The following is a 16,748-nucleotide window of genomic DNA, read 5'->3' as shown; positions in this document are numbered from 1 at the left end:
GAGAGAGAAGTAACCACCTTCTATAGTGTTTCATTTCATTGTGATCTCCCATCCCTAACTCCTCTGCTTGTCAGTTTCTGGGACTCATGCACATGTACTCGGTATGTTTCAAATAAAGCTGCTGATCCCAGTATGGTTTCAAGTAGTTGGTAACCCAAACCTACAGTTGGCTGTGTTGCTTCCAGCACTGTAGTTCTGTTTGCTACTAACTGTACCACTAGGATGGGCCTTATTTTTTATTTTGAGCCACAATCCTATTGTACTTTCAGGATTTTTAAATCAAAGGCTTTCAAGAATTTTCTCATCTTCATTCCTAGCCTTCCATGCATGTGGGTGCATGTCATTTAAGTTAGGGGTATTCTATATTCTCTATGATTCTAAGAAACAACCCAAAACAGCTGCTCACTTCAACTTTCTCACTCTCATGACTCAGTGGAGCAGACTCACCTTTTAATTTGAAGGCCAAAGTTACATCCTCATTTCTTTGGGTTCAGCCATTTTCTCCCTCTTCATTTTATAGTCTTTTAATTTATTTTAATCTTTTAAAGCTTTGTAAGTATTCATAATGGCTTGGTCTCTGGAATATAAAAGTCATTTTCAGGTTGAACTGCAAGTGGTAAAGATAAGGGAAAGTTTAGGAATGGAAATGAGGGGGCTCAGTAGGTGGTATGGTAGTTAAGGTACTGGACTCCCACATGGTCGATTGCTGTTCAAGTCCCACACACACAGAAGCTTGAAAATCACACCAGGCATGTAAGCATACATGCCCAAAATTCCAAGAGGAGAATGGATGAGAAGGGATCATGGCATGGCCATATCCCTGGGAGGTGGGTAGGGGATATTTCTCACTTTTTCTCTCACTGTCCCTCTCTCTCTAGTGAGTACATGAAACCTATGGCAAAAAAAAAAAAAAAACTTAAAAAAAGGAAAGGAAAAGAAAAAGTCTAAGAACAACAACATAGGATAATATTTCAAAAAATATATATACACACACACATTGCAATATGCAATATACATATATACATATACATATACATATATATTGCTGGACAGTGCAATAAAGTGGTTCATGAGAAACTTTGTACTGGTTTGACTCTCTACCACTTATCAACCTCAAGTAAATTACTAAATCTCTTTGTGCGTCAGTTTCCTTGGTTGTATAGCGGGAGTGATCCCAGTAACCTAGTTCATAGACTTGTAGTGATTACTATATATAAATTGAGAGACCTTTTTTTTTTTTTTTTTTTAGGTTTTTCCCATAGGGGGTGTGTGATCACTGAAAAGAGAGAGGGAAAGTGAGAAATCACCCCCTAGGGAGGATGGCCATGCTGCAATCCCTTCTCCTTTATTCTCCTCCTGGGATTTTGGACATGCACACATGTGCTTGGCATGAGGTTAAAGATGCCAGTTCCCGGACTTGATCCACAGTTTCCCATGTGTAAGTTCAGCACCTTAACTACTATGCCACCCGCTGGTTCCTGAATTTACAGATTTAAGGCACTAATAATTGTCCCTAGCATGAGGTAAATGTTATACTTCCATTAACTGCTATTCTAATTATTGGAACAAAAGCCATACTCCTTACTTTCTCCTTATTGTTGTGACAAAGGAATATCTCAACTTAGAACGCTGGTACCATGAATGTGATATACATTCTCTTCTGTATATTTTTAAAACCAAGTATATATATGGAATATAATTAGTTCTTAGACTCCAGGAAGATTTATTTAAGGTTCAGGAAATAACCAGAGACTCAGCTGAAGGCTCAAGGATGTCATATTTGACAAATCTTTACTTCCTCTCATTAAGGAACAGAGAACACCCTCTTTTTTTTTTTTTTTTTTTTTGGAGAGGTTTTTGCTATAGGGCGCGTACACTCGCCAGACAGACAGAGAGAGATAGAGAGACAGAAAGTGAGAAATCACCCCCCAGGGGGATGGCCACGCCGCGATCCCTTCTCCTCCATTCTCCTCTCAGGATCTTGGCACACATGCACACACGCCCGGCGTGAGTTTTAAGCTGCTGGGTCCGGGACACGAACTGCAGTCAACTACATGGGAGTCCAGCGACATAGCCATTACACTAACTGCTGGTCTCGAGAACACCCTCTTATCTCTCATGAGGAAATGTATATCAGAAGCAAAGCTTTGAGAACCAAAAAAAAAAATAAAAAACTTCCATAAAATGTTCTGTGGCATTAATACATTGCATTTTATTAAAAGACTGCCACAAGTAATATATTTTGTGGAATTTCTTCAATAAAAATCTCAGGTGTTACATCAATATGTAGTTTTTAGGCAACAAGACATTGTGGGAAAAAATCCTTTCTTAAAAGAGTGATTTTACTTTATAGCTTTTATTCAGATATTTTACCTATTTTTTATATTACTTATTATTTATTATTTTATTTATTCCATCAGAGACTGACACAGAGAGAAAGGAGAGGGAAAGTGAGAGAGAGCACTCCAAGAGGGTCTTCATGCTGAGATCCATGCCCAGCCTCAGCCAGCCAGGATCATGGGTATGTGCATCCATGTACAGAACATGTACAGGGAGACATCTGGACACAAACCCAGGGCTTTCTCATGTGGACTCAATATCGCAGTGTGTTGTGTTACCACTGTGCCACTGCTGCTGGCCCAATTTCTTTTTTTAACATAAATCCTTCTACTCATTTTCAAAAGGAAACTTAATGTATTCCTTCTTGGCAGGAGTGAGCCGCCAACAGGGTCTTTATGCTAAGATCAACCCACAGCTTTAGGTAGCCAGGATCGTGGGATGTATGTTCCTTCAGAGAACTTGGTCTGTGAACCTGAGACCTTCCCATGTGGCTTCAGCATCCCAGAGTGTTGCTTTACCTCTGTGCCATCACAGCTGGCCATATTGCTTAATTTTTTATAGCGCTATGAGTAAATAGTGGCAAAGTATTGAAAGGAAAACAAATAACTGGGAAGTAATTTATTGTAAATCATCATTACCATACAAATAGCCTTGATTGTTTCCCATGAATTGACTGGTCACAAGTAGGAAACCAACCTATCTAAATTAATGATTAATTCAGTTTAAAGAGACAATGTCAGAGAGCATTATAATAGCTGTCATTTCCTGAGACTGTTTACTGATCACTTCCCAACACCTCTGCTATGGTCCACCTACCCCACTCCTCAGCCTGTCCACCATGGGTTGTTATAGTAGCTTCCAAACTTGTCACCAGCAGCCAAAGGGATCCTAATAAAACACAATCAGTGTCAGCTCTGTGATGCAGCTGTAATGCATTGCTTAAGAGAAGCCAGATCCCACGTGATGACCACAGTTTGAATTTCTGGCCAAGTCAGTCCAAAACATGCCAGGCATACATGCAAATATCCAAGATCCCACAAGTTAGCAGATTAGAAGAAATGGTGTGACCCTGTAGAGGGTATTCCTCTTACTCTTGTTCTTGCGTTCACACACACATGCTCTATCATGAATAAATGAAAGACAGAGACACAGAGAAAAAGAGGGAGAAGGAGGAAGCACCCTCCAGTGAAGCATGGTCATGCCTCGGTCCCTTCTCCATTTCTCCACCCTGTTGGGATTTTGGACATGTGTGCATATGTGCCCAGAGTGTTTTTCAAGGCCCTGGAGCTGGGATTTGAACTGCAATTGGCCATGTGGGACCCAACTCACTTAACTATTAGGCTAAGGAGCAGGCCCTAGGAAAAAAAATATTAAAAAAAAAAAGGTTGCTTAATAAAATGTAGCTATCAAGGGATCAATCATTTTGTGTAGATGTAATTTAAGATATATATATACATATATATATGATTAGGTATATAAAAATGTATGTAATAAAATGTCTTGCTAGATGATAATTTCCCTTTACTTTTTGCTGGAAGCATGCATAAAAATATTAAAAAATACATTTCAGTCTCTGCTTAGGAATATATCTAAAAATAAAAAAGGGAAGGGGAATGACAGAGGAAGAATTTCAGATAAATAATAAATACTATCCAAAGAGCGGTATGAATCCCAATAGTAATTTCTTTACATTAAGATCCATAAAATTCTAAAAAATCCGTATTTTTAAAATTTTACTTGTAATTAATTTGATAATCCCTGCCAATCCTTGGAGTTTCCCTGGCAACCAATTTTAGCAACATTAAGAAGTGCTAGCTGCTAATTGGTATTCAGAGTTAGTAGCTGGAGTCTCTGCTTCTGTCTCCATGGTAACCTAGTTGTCACATTTTCATCTTCAGCATGGCAGTGAGATTTCATATGTGTGTGCCTTAATGCATGTAACTATAGTTTCTAGCATAGTGTTTCATTTCATATCTGTTAAGCGTGACCATTTTTGAGCTATTAGGGCTATTGCTGAGAAACATTTGCTCCGTAGAGGTCAATTTCATCTCCCTCTCCATCTTTCACACATTGCAAGCTTCCATTTTAGGGGATGTGTGTATTAGCATTCGTATGGTTGTCTGCACAGGGATAATTCTGCATAACTCTGCATGTGTTTGGAATATATATGTTTTTAATTTGCAAAATAGGACAAAATTGTATAAATAACGAGTAATTTTCAACAGTGTTTATTTGAGGGATAAATGTCAAATTAGAGACATAAAACTCAACATTTTCTGTGTTGAAACAATATTCTCACATTTTGTTTAAGTAATGCAGAGATGTCCCACATATCTAATTTTTAGCAATTTCCTACTTAACAGAATATAGCCTCCTTCATTTATTATCTTCTTTTTTGCTCGCTTTTTTTCTTTCCATTTAAAATTGAGCTCCAGGGCCAGCTGCTGGTTTAATGGTTAAGGTGGTTTGATTCCACATGGACAACATCACAGTTTGAGTCCTGGACCCGGCAGCTTGAAAAAACACACTGAGCATGTGTGTGCATATGTGTGTGTGATGTGTGTGTATGCATGCCCAAAATCCCAAGAGGAGAATGGAGGAAAAGGGATTGCAGTGTGGCCATCTTCCTGGGGATGATTTCTCACTCTCCCTCTTTTCTCCTTCTCTATCTCTCTCTGGAAAGCTCATGCACCATATAGCAAAAACATAAATAAAACTAAAAATTTTTAAAAAGAATAAAATAAATAGAATTAAGCTGCAGTTAGCCCTTTTTATTTTGATTTTCACTGGTCTTTTTTTTTCAGTCTAGAAGCTTAAGATGAATTATTTCTCAATCATAAATGGTCAGCTAATTAACTGTAGTTAGTTTTTATTATCCTCACAAACACACTGATATCATGATGCAGGCAAAGAAAATAATTTGAGTAAGGTACAGTAATTAATCTTCATAGAAAGGTGGCGTGTATACTAAAAATGAAGTTAGCTTCAGATATATTCAACACTAGGTTCAAATTCAAACTTTTTATTTATTAGTCTGAGGCCCTTGTGAGACACAAAAATATTAACAAAATTTCAAAACAAATTTAAAAACCTCTTATCCTCCTCCTATTTCCTTCAACTATTTATTAGGGCTAATCATTCCCAGGAGAATCACTGATTTATAGAATTTATCCATTCTTATTGTGCAAATACTATCATGTGCAGTTAATGATGTTTTGATCAACAGTGGACTATAATGGTGAAGCAAAAGGCTATACCATATAGCCTAGGTGGGTAGTGACTTGTGTAATACACTCTATGATGTTCACAATGAAATTACCTAACAATGCATTTCTCAGGACATATCCACATTGTTAAGCAACACGTGACCATACTCCCACCACAATTGATTTCAAACTTCTGGCATGGCATTACTGAATATGGAACTGGAGAGAGATGCTCACAGTTGTCACTCACAAGTCTTTGTGAACCAGCTCCAGGACCCCACTGACTAATTCATATGTTTGTTAAGAAAGTTAACTAAGCTATACTAGGTAAAATACTCAGTGACTACCAGGCTCTAAAGATCTTATTGTAATTTTTCCTTTCAATAAGTTGTCTTTCATTTCTTTTATTACAAACAGACAAAAACAATAAGAAAAACCTTGGAGCCAGCAAGAGGTGTGATGGTTAAGTCACCAGACTCTCACATGGCCAACCATAGTTTGAGTCCCTGACCTGGAGGCTTTTTTCCTCTCTCTCTCTCTCTCTCTCTCTCTCTCTGTCTCTCTCTGTTGAGCTTACATGCCCTACAGCAAATTAAAATAAAAAATTAAATTAAATTATTCAAAAAAAGAGAAAAAAAACCCACAGCCTTTTTGAGATATAGGTCATACCATACAGTTTATCATTTCATTTCCTATTTCTTTTAATATGTCTGTTGTTAATAGAATGCACAAAGCGTTTATTTGTAGGAGATAAATTTGCATATGTGGTGTTTTAAAAATATGCCCAGAAATTCTTTGTTAGTCTTCCCTTCAAAATATGGTGCCTTATTTACTTCCACTTGAGTGCAGTTTGTACTTAATGACTCTTTTCCCAGTGAATAAAATATGGTAGAAATGATGGGATATAGCTTCTGAGACTAGATTATAAAAAGCATTTTAGTTTTCTCCTTGTTTTTTCAAAACTCTTACATTGGGAAAGGTAATTGTCAAACATTCAGCAGCTTTATGCCCTATGGAGAAATACATGTGGCTAAGAGCTGAAGCTTCCATTCAAGCTAACAGCCTTGTCAGTGAGCCATCTTAGAAGGACCTCCTACAGCCCAAGGTGCACCTTCCTCAAGTTCTGACTGACATCTTGACTATAAACTCACCAGTGGTTCTGGGCCATAACCACCCAACTAAGCTGCTCCGTAATTCCTGACCTACAGAAACTGTGAGATAATAAATCTTTATGCATTAAGCCACTGTATTTTGGAGTAATTTGTTACACAGCAATAAATAACTAATACAGAATAATTTATATTTGTCCAAAAGCCTAAGAGTTAGGTGCATTAGCATGAGGTTTTAATTACAGAGTATAAAGAGCATGTAGGAGAATGCTTTAATATTCTCAAGCATTGACAAAGAGCTCATAATGCTGTAAGGAAAGGAGTTGCTATTTAAATTTATTGTGAATGACATATTTACTGGATATTAATGGCTCATCACTGTCAAGGAGTTTCTGTGGTGTGTAGGTATTTACAGCAGTTTTATATTAATAAGCCCGTTGATCAGCTATGATCTGGGATGTTGTGGGAAGACGTGCTCATGTACAACCTGAAGGGCAACTTGATTAGATTCCTGGAAGCATGTGATGTTAATTAACTGATGAAATCAGTCCAAATTCCTGGAAGCGCAGACACCCAAACTGAAGGGCCATTAAGGGGGTCACTGATGCAAGAAAGAGATGATATATATTTCTTTTGAAATCGCAATTACTTGCTTGCTCTTCAGACAATATTAAGTGGAAATATCTTTGATCTGATTTGTTTTACTTAAAGCTTTAAATATGTTTTTCCTTTTTATACTTATTTTAAACTAAAATGTTTAAACAAAGGATAACTAGTCTATATTTTACCTAGAAGTAGGCATTTTAGACAGTAGATTATTTGGTTCATACAGAGGTTTTACTTTTAAACAGTGCAAGACTGTTCACCAGTATTCACAGTTACCAACTGGGACTAGGAGGACCTTCAAGAAGTTCATGGAAACATATGATTAAAGTACAGTGTATTTTAATGTTAAAAAATTGAAATCCATACATATCTTTTCCTAATAGGCATTTTTCCATGAAGCTTTTGACAACCTTTCATAAACCACTTAAGACATTTATACTTTAACTTGATACCACTGAAGGGGCAAAGCAGTGGCCCTGGTTATCCAAAAGACTGACATTTTGGAGGAAGAATCCAAAATGAGTCTTATTAAGTGTATTGTTAAGCAAACTATGCTAAAGAAATAGTAATCACTCTTACATACATGCAGTGTGCAAAGAAAGTGCACAGATAGATTTGCTAGGTATTTATTCGTACTTGGGAGAAAGCAAAGAGGAAAGGAAAGCTATTTCACAGTTTTTAAAAATAAGGTCATCTTCAATGAGTTTACTTCAAAGATGCTGCACAAAGGCCAAATAAAGATAACTGAGATAAAATAAACCAAAATATTTCTTAAACAATTATCTTCTTTCAATACTCTTAGTAGTAAATGTTATTTCATATTATTCCCACTTTTTAAGGAAGAGTTTCTTAACTGAAGAAAACCCCAAGAGAACTATCTGGTTGTATGTCAACCTATATATATATATTTTTTTAAATAATTTCTTATTTTCTATCTACCTATTATTCAAGTTGACTTTTCAAAATCAAGCCAAGTCAATTTTTTCCCATACTTTCTGTTTTGCTGCCATTTGTTTTAAAAGTTACTTCTAAAAGTTACAGGTGATCTTGTTCTCACACATTTTTTAAAAAATTAAACATATATGAGAAAGAATTATTTTGCTTCAAGCATTTATTTTATTGAGGGGAATGTATTAGCCTGTGGTAAAACTATGTTTCTAATAGTAATTTCTTAATCCCTGTTGTAATGATCTTTTAATAAATCAGCCAGTTAGAAGACTTAGGTGACAGAAATATGAAGTAACATTTGCTGGAAACGAACAGTATCCTGACTTCAATAAGATCAAGCTACTTGATACCTACAAGATTAGCACTAAATTCTGTATTGGCTTTGTGATGAAAGATATGACCATTGTCTTCCAGGAACTATTAGTCTTGAGGGGAAGACAGCTATGTCTTTAGAAGTGGCAGTAAAATACTAATACTTCTGTGAAATCTAGACTTGAAAAAGTTCCATGACAGAAAGAAAGAGGAGGCACTAGCTCTTCCTTCAGGATTTGGCAGAGCATCTCCAAAGGAGGTAAATCACTGGTGGGAAATGAGTGAGACACATGGAAAGCTTCTGGGAGAAATGATTTGTGAGCCTGGAAATGAAGGAGAAATGTATTTTGCCAAAATTGTAGAGGGAAGGGTGAGTACATAATGTCCAGCAGTTAAGCACTCAGTGCATAAGAATAGACATTTAGTATGATCAGACATTTAGAGGATTTGATGGGAGAAGGAGAGGTTGGTAGAATATGGTACTTAAAGACATGTGGAGATGAGATTATGAAGATGTGTACAAGCCATATTGAGAATTTGAGGGTTACTTCATTTCCAATGAATGCTCAAGATTTTCAGCAGTTTTTATGACCATATTTGTTTTTATAGGGAGGTGCCATATTTGGGTGTTGGGAGCAGTGTCGTAGGTGTGACCACACTGTAACCATGGTTGCCAGGAGGTTATTTGTGAAATTATCAGATTATAACAGTAATCTAGATATAGTAATTCTCTGATATATACGTGGCAGAAAACACAGTCACCCAGTTGACATCTTGCAAATAATGAATTGTTGGAAAAGTCATGTATTTTTTCTTTGTTTTTCTATGCAAAAATGTGTCATGACTTTTCTGACAACCCAGTATATACAGATTAATATATCTTATTATGCCTTCCAAATTACTTTACAAGGGACCCTGATTGATCCATTTTGAATCTTTTGTTCACCTTGCAACAATTAGTTGTGACCAAGAAGCAGGGTCATATGGCAAGAGGATGGCTATTCATATCCTACCACTATAAGTTGTTGTTGCGTATAGTTGCTGTAGAGTGTTGTTACTCTCTCGAATCTGTTATTCAGACTCTCTCAATCTCCCTCTTTTGTCTACCCTACCCAGTTCCTAGTAACCACTATTTTGCTCTCTAGTTCTATGAGATCACCTTTTTTTTTTCTTCTGTGGAATATATTTGAAAAGAGACTAAATAAAAATAAATGAAAAGATAAATATCTATCCCATTCTACCCCACAAAATGATATATTCCTAAGTAAAAAATGTGAAAAGTGTTTGGCTTATCAGGGCCTTGGAAAAACATTTCTTTAACTTCCAGCTCAGCTTTTTTCATACAAAAATGCATATGTAAAATATGGACAGAATAACTTTTTTCTGTGTATAAATAGTATGTGTGGGTAGCCATCCATGTGTATGGATGGACAGGATCAAACAGTTGCATCTTACACCATTTGTTTCTGGTATATTTTAGGAAGACTCCTAGATCTGTCAGAAAGAGACTCAGTGCATACCCTAAAAGACTCTTCCCCACAAGAGACTTTAAATCCAGTTTCTAGTCCCACAATGCACAGAACAAAGTGCACATGAAACTAATGTGGATTAACCTAGATTTCCCAAAGAAAACATAACTACCATAGAGCACAGAGTATAGAAGTCCAGACAATGAGAATCAACATTAACAGAAAAATCTTGTAGGAAGCTTTATGATGCTACCAACTGAAATACATGAGTACTTTAGAGCTGTATTTACGCAAGGTTTTTATATCCCACCATCAATATTTTGCAGTTCATTGACTGTGACATACAGAGTAATGTGTAGTGATTCAATGATAGAGTCTGGACTCAGTCATTCTCCAGAAGTCTAAATGCCTTCTTTATAAGTTCACAGGTTAATTCTTAAGGAGTTTTGAAAAATGACTGAGTGAGGAGGCCCTGACTTATTCTTTGCCTTTATTTACGCATGTGGCATGGGCAGAATAAACCTCAGTGCCTATCAGAAGTTTAGCATATGTTTAGTGTTAAAGTAAATAGATGTATTCAATTTCCCTGGCTAACTGTTTTTAAGAGAAGGAATCAAGTTTATGCTACAGCTAGGCTAAGAAAGACCCATTACCTGTACATGAATATTTGAACAGGGGTAACAACCTGAGGACAGCTGATACTCTAGGATAAGAATTTGTTTATTTGTATTTTAAGAATATTTATCTCTTCAGAAAGAGAGATTTAGACAATCTCAGTAGGGTCTTCATGCAGCAATTCACCCCAGTTCCAGGTAGCCCAGATAGCAGGTATGCATGCACAATGCTTGGCATTCTCAGGGTGGTCCTGGGACCTTTCCCATGTGAATTCAGTTGAATTACCACTGTGCCACAACCTGCCTTATGATAGGAGTTTTGAAGCTCTAAAGACTAGGAAATTACTTTTTAGAAGTATAATGGATTAGAGGACAACCTATGGGAGTGGAAAAACTCTGGTTCCTCATGAATCTGAAGGTTAGTTCAAGAAAGTTCTGCAGACTGTCTAGCAATGTCTGCAAATCAGGGTAAACATTAAAAAAGAAGGCTCAGTCTGGACCTGGTGGGCAAGTCTGGTGCTTAGACAGGAAGGATATGGATTTCATGGAGACCATAAGAGTCAAATAATAGCTCTCACACTGAACACAGCAAGTACAAAAAGGTTGAGCAAACCAGGATAGACAAAGTGAACAAGAGTCCTCTGATAGGAGGAGTTGATAAAGGACTTGAGAGAAGGGAGTCTCAGAACAAGAAGGACCTGGAGAGAGTGAGCAAGGTCTTAAAGATCAATCAAGACATATTAAATGATGATACATACCATATTCTGGGGGGCCAGTAGGTGGTATGGTGGTCAAGGCACTGGACTCCCACATGGCCAACCAAGGTTTGAGTCCCAAACCTGGTAGCTTACTTTCTCACTTTTCCTCTCTCTCTTTCTCTCTCTCTCTCTCTGGTGAGTGCATGTGCCCTATAGCAAATATAAAATAATAATAATAAATAAAATAAAATAAATAATTTTTTAAAAATTTGTAAAACAGCATATTGTGAATAGGAGGCCAGGTACTAGCACCAATTGAGAGTCTATCCAGCAAATGTTAAGCGTGTTATATATTTTTTTAATCTGTTAAATAGGAGGTTACTTAGCTCATGATCTGGAGATCTAAGGTCCAGGGACCACATCTGATGGGGGTCTGGCAGAGTTCTGAGGCATCACAGCATGAAGGCAACAGCAGAGCAGAGTAGCTGTGGCCATCATTCTCTGACTGCCCCATTCCTTCTCATTAAATTCACCAGGAGTCAATCATTGGGACCCCTCCCTAATAACCTTAATCTCTCTTCTCAAAGGCCATACTTTTTTACACCATAGTCTTATTAAGTACTTAGTCTCTCTCTTTGTTAAAATAATTATTTATTATAATTATTTTTAATTTATTAAAAGGCTCGTGCACTCACACAGAGAAATAGAGAGAGAGTGGGAAAGTAATAAAGCAAGTTGCCATGTCTGGGACTGGAACCTTGATCAGCCATGTGGGAATCCAACACCTTATTCACTATATCACCCTGGCCCCAAGTACTTAGTCTCTCAATCCTATCACAACCGAATCTCACATATGAATTTGGGGGGACATACACACCATGCAAATATTTTTCTCATTTCATCATTACAAAAACAGGAAATATTATATGGGTAAGGCAGGTTAAGTGTTCTGAGTCCTTAATAGGAACAATGTGGAAGAATAACCCAGAAGAATTAGACAAATTATAGATGCTCGAGTCATGTATGTAAAAGTATTAGTCAGGGTTCTTCCAGGAAATGGATACCTTGAAATAGGGAAACTGTCAAGAATTTAACAGAGACTACAGAGATGCGAACACATTTTTTTTTGACTCATGACTTTTTATTTTATTCAGTAGAATATAATATGCTACTATCATTATTGATTTTCATGCTCTAATTGAGATTTAGCTAGTGAGAGCAACTTCAGATTGGTTCTTATATTTCCCCCCTTTCAACTTTTAAAATTTCAAACAGCATAGAGTGTAACAGTGAAAACCTACATACCCACCACCTGGATTCTTTTTTTTTTTTTCCTCAACTTTTTTTTTTTTTTTTGAGAATACTATACACATCATCATTAAGTAATAAACCCTTTTTGTGTCCCACGAATTTCTTACCTCTCTATTTTTCTCCCTAATTATCTTCCTTACACTCTTCTCCTCTTCCACCCTACTTCCACACTATCTCCAGTGTACATAAGTATTTTCATTGCTTTTATGTCCTTCTCTCTTTCAGTTTCTACCATAGAGTGCAGGCAGTCAGTATATGTTAGTGGAGACATACGATGTCTCTCTTTCATAGCCTGACTTGCTTAACTGAGCAAAATACCTTCAATTTTTGTCCACTTTCTATCAAATGCCAGGGTAGTACTGTTTTTAATGGCTGAATGGTATTCCATGGAGTTAGTTCCCTGTCTTAGCAATTGTGAATAATGCTTCAATAAACATAGATGTGCAAGCACTTTTCAAACTGAGCATTCTCCTGCTTTTTGGTAGATACCCAGGAGTGGAATTGATGGATCATATGGTAGTTCTATTTTTAGGTCTTTGAGGAACCTCAATATTGTTCTCCACAGTGACTGGACCGATTTACATTCTCACCAACAGCGTAGGAGAGTTCCCCTTTCACTACATCCCTGCCAGCACTTATCTTTTTTTTTTTTTTAAATCTTCGCCAATCTGACCAAAGTAATATCTCATTGTGGTTATGATGTGCATCTCCCTTACGATGAGGGATGTTCAGCATTTTTCCATATGCTTTTTGGCTGTTCATATGTCTTCCTTGGAGAGTTGTTTATTCAGCTAATTTTCCCATCTTTTAATTGGATTAATCATTTTTTTCTGGGAAAGCCGCTTGAATTCCCTTTGCATTCTGGTTATCAGTTACTTATCTGGGACATAGTTTACAAAATATTCTTCCATTCTGAGGGTTGTTGAATCATATTAATTACTGTGCCCTTTGCTGTGCAGAAACTTCTTAATCTGATGTAATCTCACCAGTTTATATTTGAGATTATTGCCTGTGCTTTGGGGGTCTTAATTAAGTAGTCTTTGCCTATCCCAGTGTCACCCAAAGTTTCTCCACTGTTTTCCACCTGTAGTTTTATAGTTTGAGTACTTAGGTTTAGATCTTTGATCCACTTTGAGTTGATTTTTGTTCATGGTGAGAGATAAGGGTTCAGATTCATCTTTCTGCAGGTGAATACAGAATTTTTCCAGTACCATTTGCTGAAGAGGTTTTTCTTTTCTCACTGGAGTGACGGGTACCCTCTGGCTGTACATTTGGATTTTATCTCTGGGGTTTCTATTCTGTTCCATTGGTCCTCATGTCTGTTTTGTGCCAATACCATGGTGTTTTGATGATCACAGCTTTGTAATAAATTTGGGGTCAGGGAATGAGATGCTGCCCACTCCACTCTTCTTGTATAGGATTGCTTTGGCAACTCAGGGTCTTTTCTGATTCCACAAAAGCAGTCATAAGAGGGACGCTCACAGCAATTAATTCTCATAAGAAAACAATGGGAAGTTGACTAATGGACAACCTAACATCATGCCTGAGAGAAATGGAAAAAGAACAATAAAAAAATACCAGGAGAAAAGATATAATAAAGATTTGAGGGGATCAGCAGTTAATGTAATGGCTATGTCGCTGAACTCCCATGCAGTTGACCACAGTTCGAGTCCCAGACCTGGAAATAAATGAAATAGAAAATAAATGAACTATACCAAAAATAAATTAAACACTGGTTCTTTGAAAAGATAAACAAGGTTGACACGCCATTAGCTAGACTAAGTAAGAAGAAAAGAGAAAGAAACCAGATAAAATCAAATTTGCAATGAAACAGGTACTATTACAACAGACATAACAGGAATACAAAACATCATTAGAGGATGCTACAAGCAACTATTACATCAACAAACAAGAAAATATGGATGAAATGGACAAATTCCTGGACACATATAATCTACAAGATTGACTCAGGAGGACATGGAAAGCCTGAATAGACCCATACCCATAACAACCAATGAGACTGAATCAGTAATAAATTACCTTCCAATAAAGAAAAGCCAAGGTCCTGAATTCTATAAAACTTTTATAGAAGAGATAACCCTCATTCTACTCAAATTATTTCTAAATATCCAAAATGAAGGAACCCTCTCAAATTAATTTTATGAAGCCTTTATCACCCTCATTCCGAAAACTGTTAGGACATGACAAGAAAGGAAAACTACAGACCAATATCTCTGGTCAATATAGATGTAAAAATTATCAACAAAATACTAGCAAAACCATAAATATAATACACCATATTAACAGAAAGAAAGATAAAAAGCCATATGGTCATTTCAATTGATGCAGAAAAAGCATTTGACAAAATACAACATCCTTTCATGATTAAGACTCTCAGCAAAATTGGTGTAGAAAAATAATTTCTCAGCATAATGAAAGCCATCTATGAAAAACCTATAGCTAATATTATACTGAATGGGGAAAAGCTGAAAACTTTTTTACTAAAAACTGATGCAAGACAAGGCTGCCTGCTCTCTCTACTCCTTCTCAAAATAGTGCTGGAAGTCCTAGCCAATGCAAACAGACAAGAGAATAAAAGAAAAGGCATCCCAATAGGAAAAGAAGAGTTGAAATTATCTCTGTTTGTAGATGATATGATTGTATACATAGAAGATCCAAATTTATCCACAATAAAACTTCTCAAAGTAATAAATGAATACAGTAAAGTGGCAGGATACAAAATAAACTTACAAAAATCTATAGCATTTCTCTATGCAAACAACAAGCAGACAGAGGCAGAACTAAAGAAAGTAATTCCATTTACCACAGCTACAAAAAGCATAATATACCTAGGAATAAATCTAATCAAAGAAGTAAAAGACTTCTACAAGGAAAACTATGAAAATCTTAAAAAAAACAAATGACACAAAAAAAGTGGAAGGACATCACATGTTCCTGGGCTGGGATAATTTACATAACCAAAATTGCAATTCTACATATTTAATGCAATCCCCCCAAAATTACAAGAGATAGTCTTCACTGATCTAGAAAAGAAAATCACAGAATTTGTCTGGGATCATAAAAGTGAACAAACTTTTAAGAAACCAACAGAGGATAATGGAGTACCCTGGAGCTAACCACAGAAAGAGATGTTTCTCAACCCAGAGTCTAAAAGCAAAAGAGAACGTTGTATTTCCTGGAATCTAGAGATTTTCTTATGTGGAGATGCTGCATGACAGGTGCTACATGGCCTTCTTTGGGGGACAGGAGGTGAGGCAGCCAATCTGCAATGCTCATGACCCCTTTTCTCCCTCCTTTGGTCTGGTTTCTTGGTAATGGCTCTATCCCACCTTTCCCACTGTCTGAACCCATCTGGAAGCCACCAGAGGACAAGGGAGCCTACTGAAGGAATTTGTGCACCTTCCTTTCTGGAGCAGAGGACAAAGGCGAGAAGGGCACATACCAGATCTTGAAGAGAAAACCAAAGTTCTCTAGCCCAGTGAGTAAACCTTTTCTGATAGCATAGGTCAGCGGTTCTGAAATATTCCTAGGCATAACAACAATTTGAGTTTTCAAAAATTGCAGATACTTGGGTCAGCTTCTCACCCATTCCAGAGATTCTATTTATTAGATTTTGGATAGGACTCATGAATCTTCTTCTTCAACAGTACAAGTTATTAAGAAGGTATTCATTGTATTCATTGTATCACACTATGGGAAATACTGCTTTAATTTGAGTAAAAGGATTCTCAATTTGTAGACTGACTCTGAGAGCCAACTTACATGTGACAGTTTCTTGTCAGGGAATTCCTGAAAGGGAGAAATATTATATGAGATCATGGTAATCTATCTATCTGTTAGGTCATTGGGAAAGTCATGATGCATTTTTGCATAGAAAAATATTTCATGACATTTCCAGTGACTCAATAGATATGCTAGATATGAATGAAGGTTTTTTATTTGTTTGTTTCTTGAGAGAGAGAAACCCTCTCAATACAGTCTCACACCAGAACAACCCCCACACTCAGCCTTTCCAGCTAGTCAAGATCATGGATATACACACTTGGTGTTTACAGGTTGACCTGGCAATCAAACCTGTGACCTTCCGTATGGATCCAGCATTGCTTGTGCAACA

At 36.8% G+C, this 16,748-nt stretch overlaps 1 long non-coding RNA gene across 2 annotated transcripts in view; it reads right to left on the bottom strand.

Moving 5' to 3' along the window:
- Positions 1 to 16,748, bottom strand: part of LOC102486024 (uncharacterized) — a 49,118-nt gene that overhangs the window by 18,087 nt on the left and 14,283 nt on the right. For both annotated transcript variants that reach the window (XR_337075.1, XR_337074.1), the window contains exon 3: positions 448 to 577. This is a non-coding gene — a long non-coding RNA (uncharacterized LOC102486024). The remainder of the gene's footprint in view (positions 1 to 447; positions 578 to 16,748) is intronic.

The sequence above is a fragment of the Tupaia chinensis genome, unplaced genomic scaffold (genome assembly GCF_000334495.1).
Source record: "Tupaia chinensis unplaced genomic scaffold, TupChi_1.0 Scaffold144180_1, whole genome shotgun sequence".
Taxonomy (NCBI): domain Eukaryota; kingdom Metazoa; phylum Chordata; class Mammalia; order Scandentia; family Tupaiidae; genus Tupaia; species Tupaia belangeri.
This window is presented reverse-complemented; position numbering and strand designations above follow the sequence as displayed.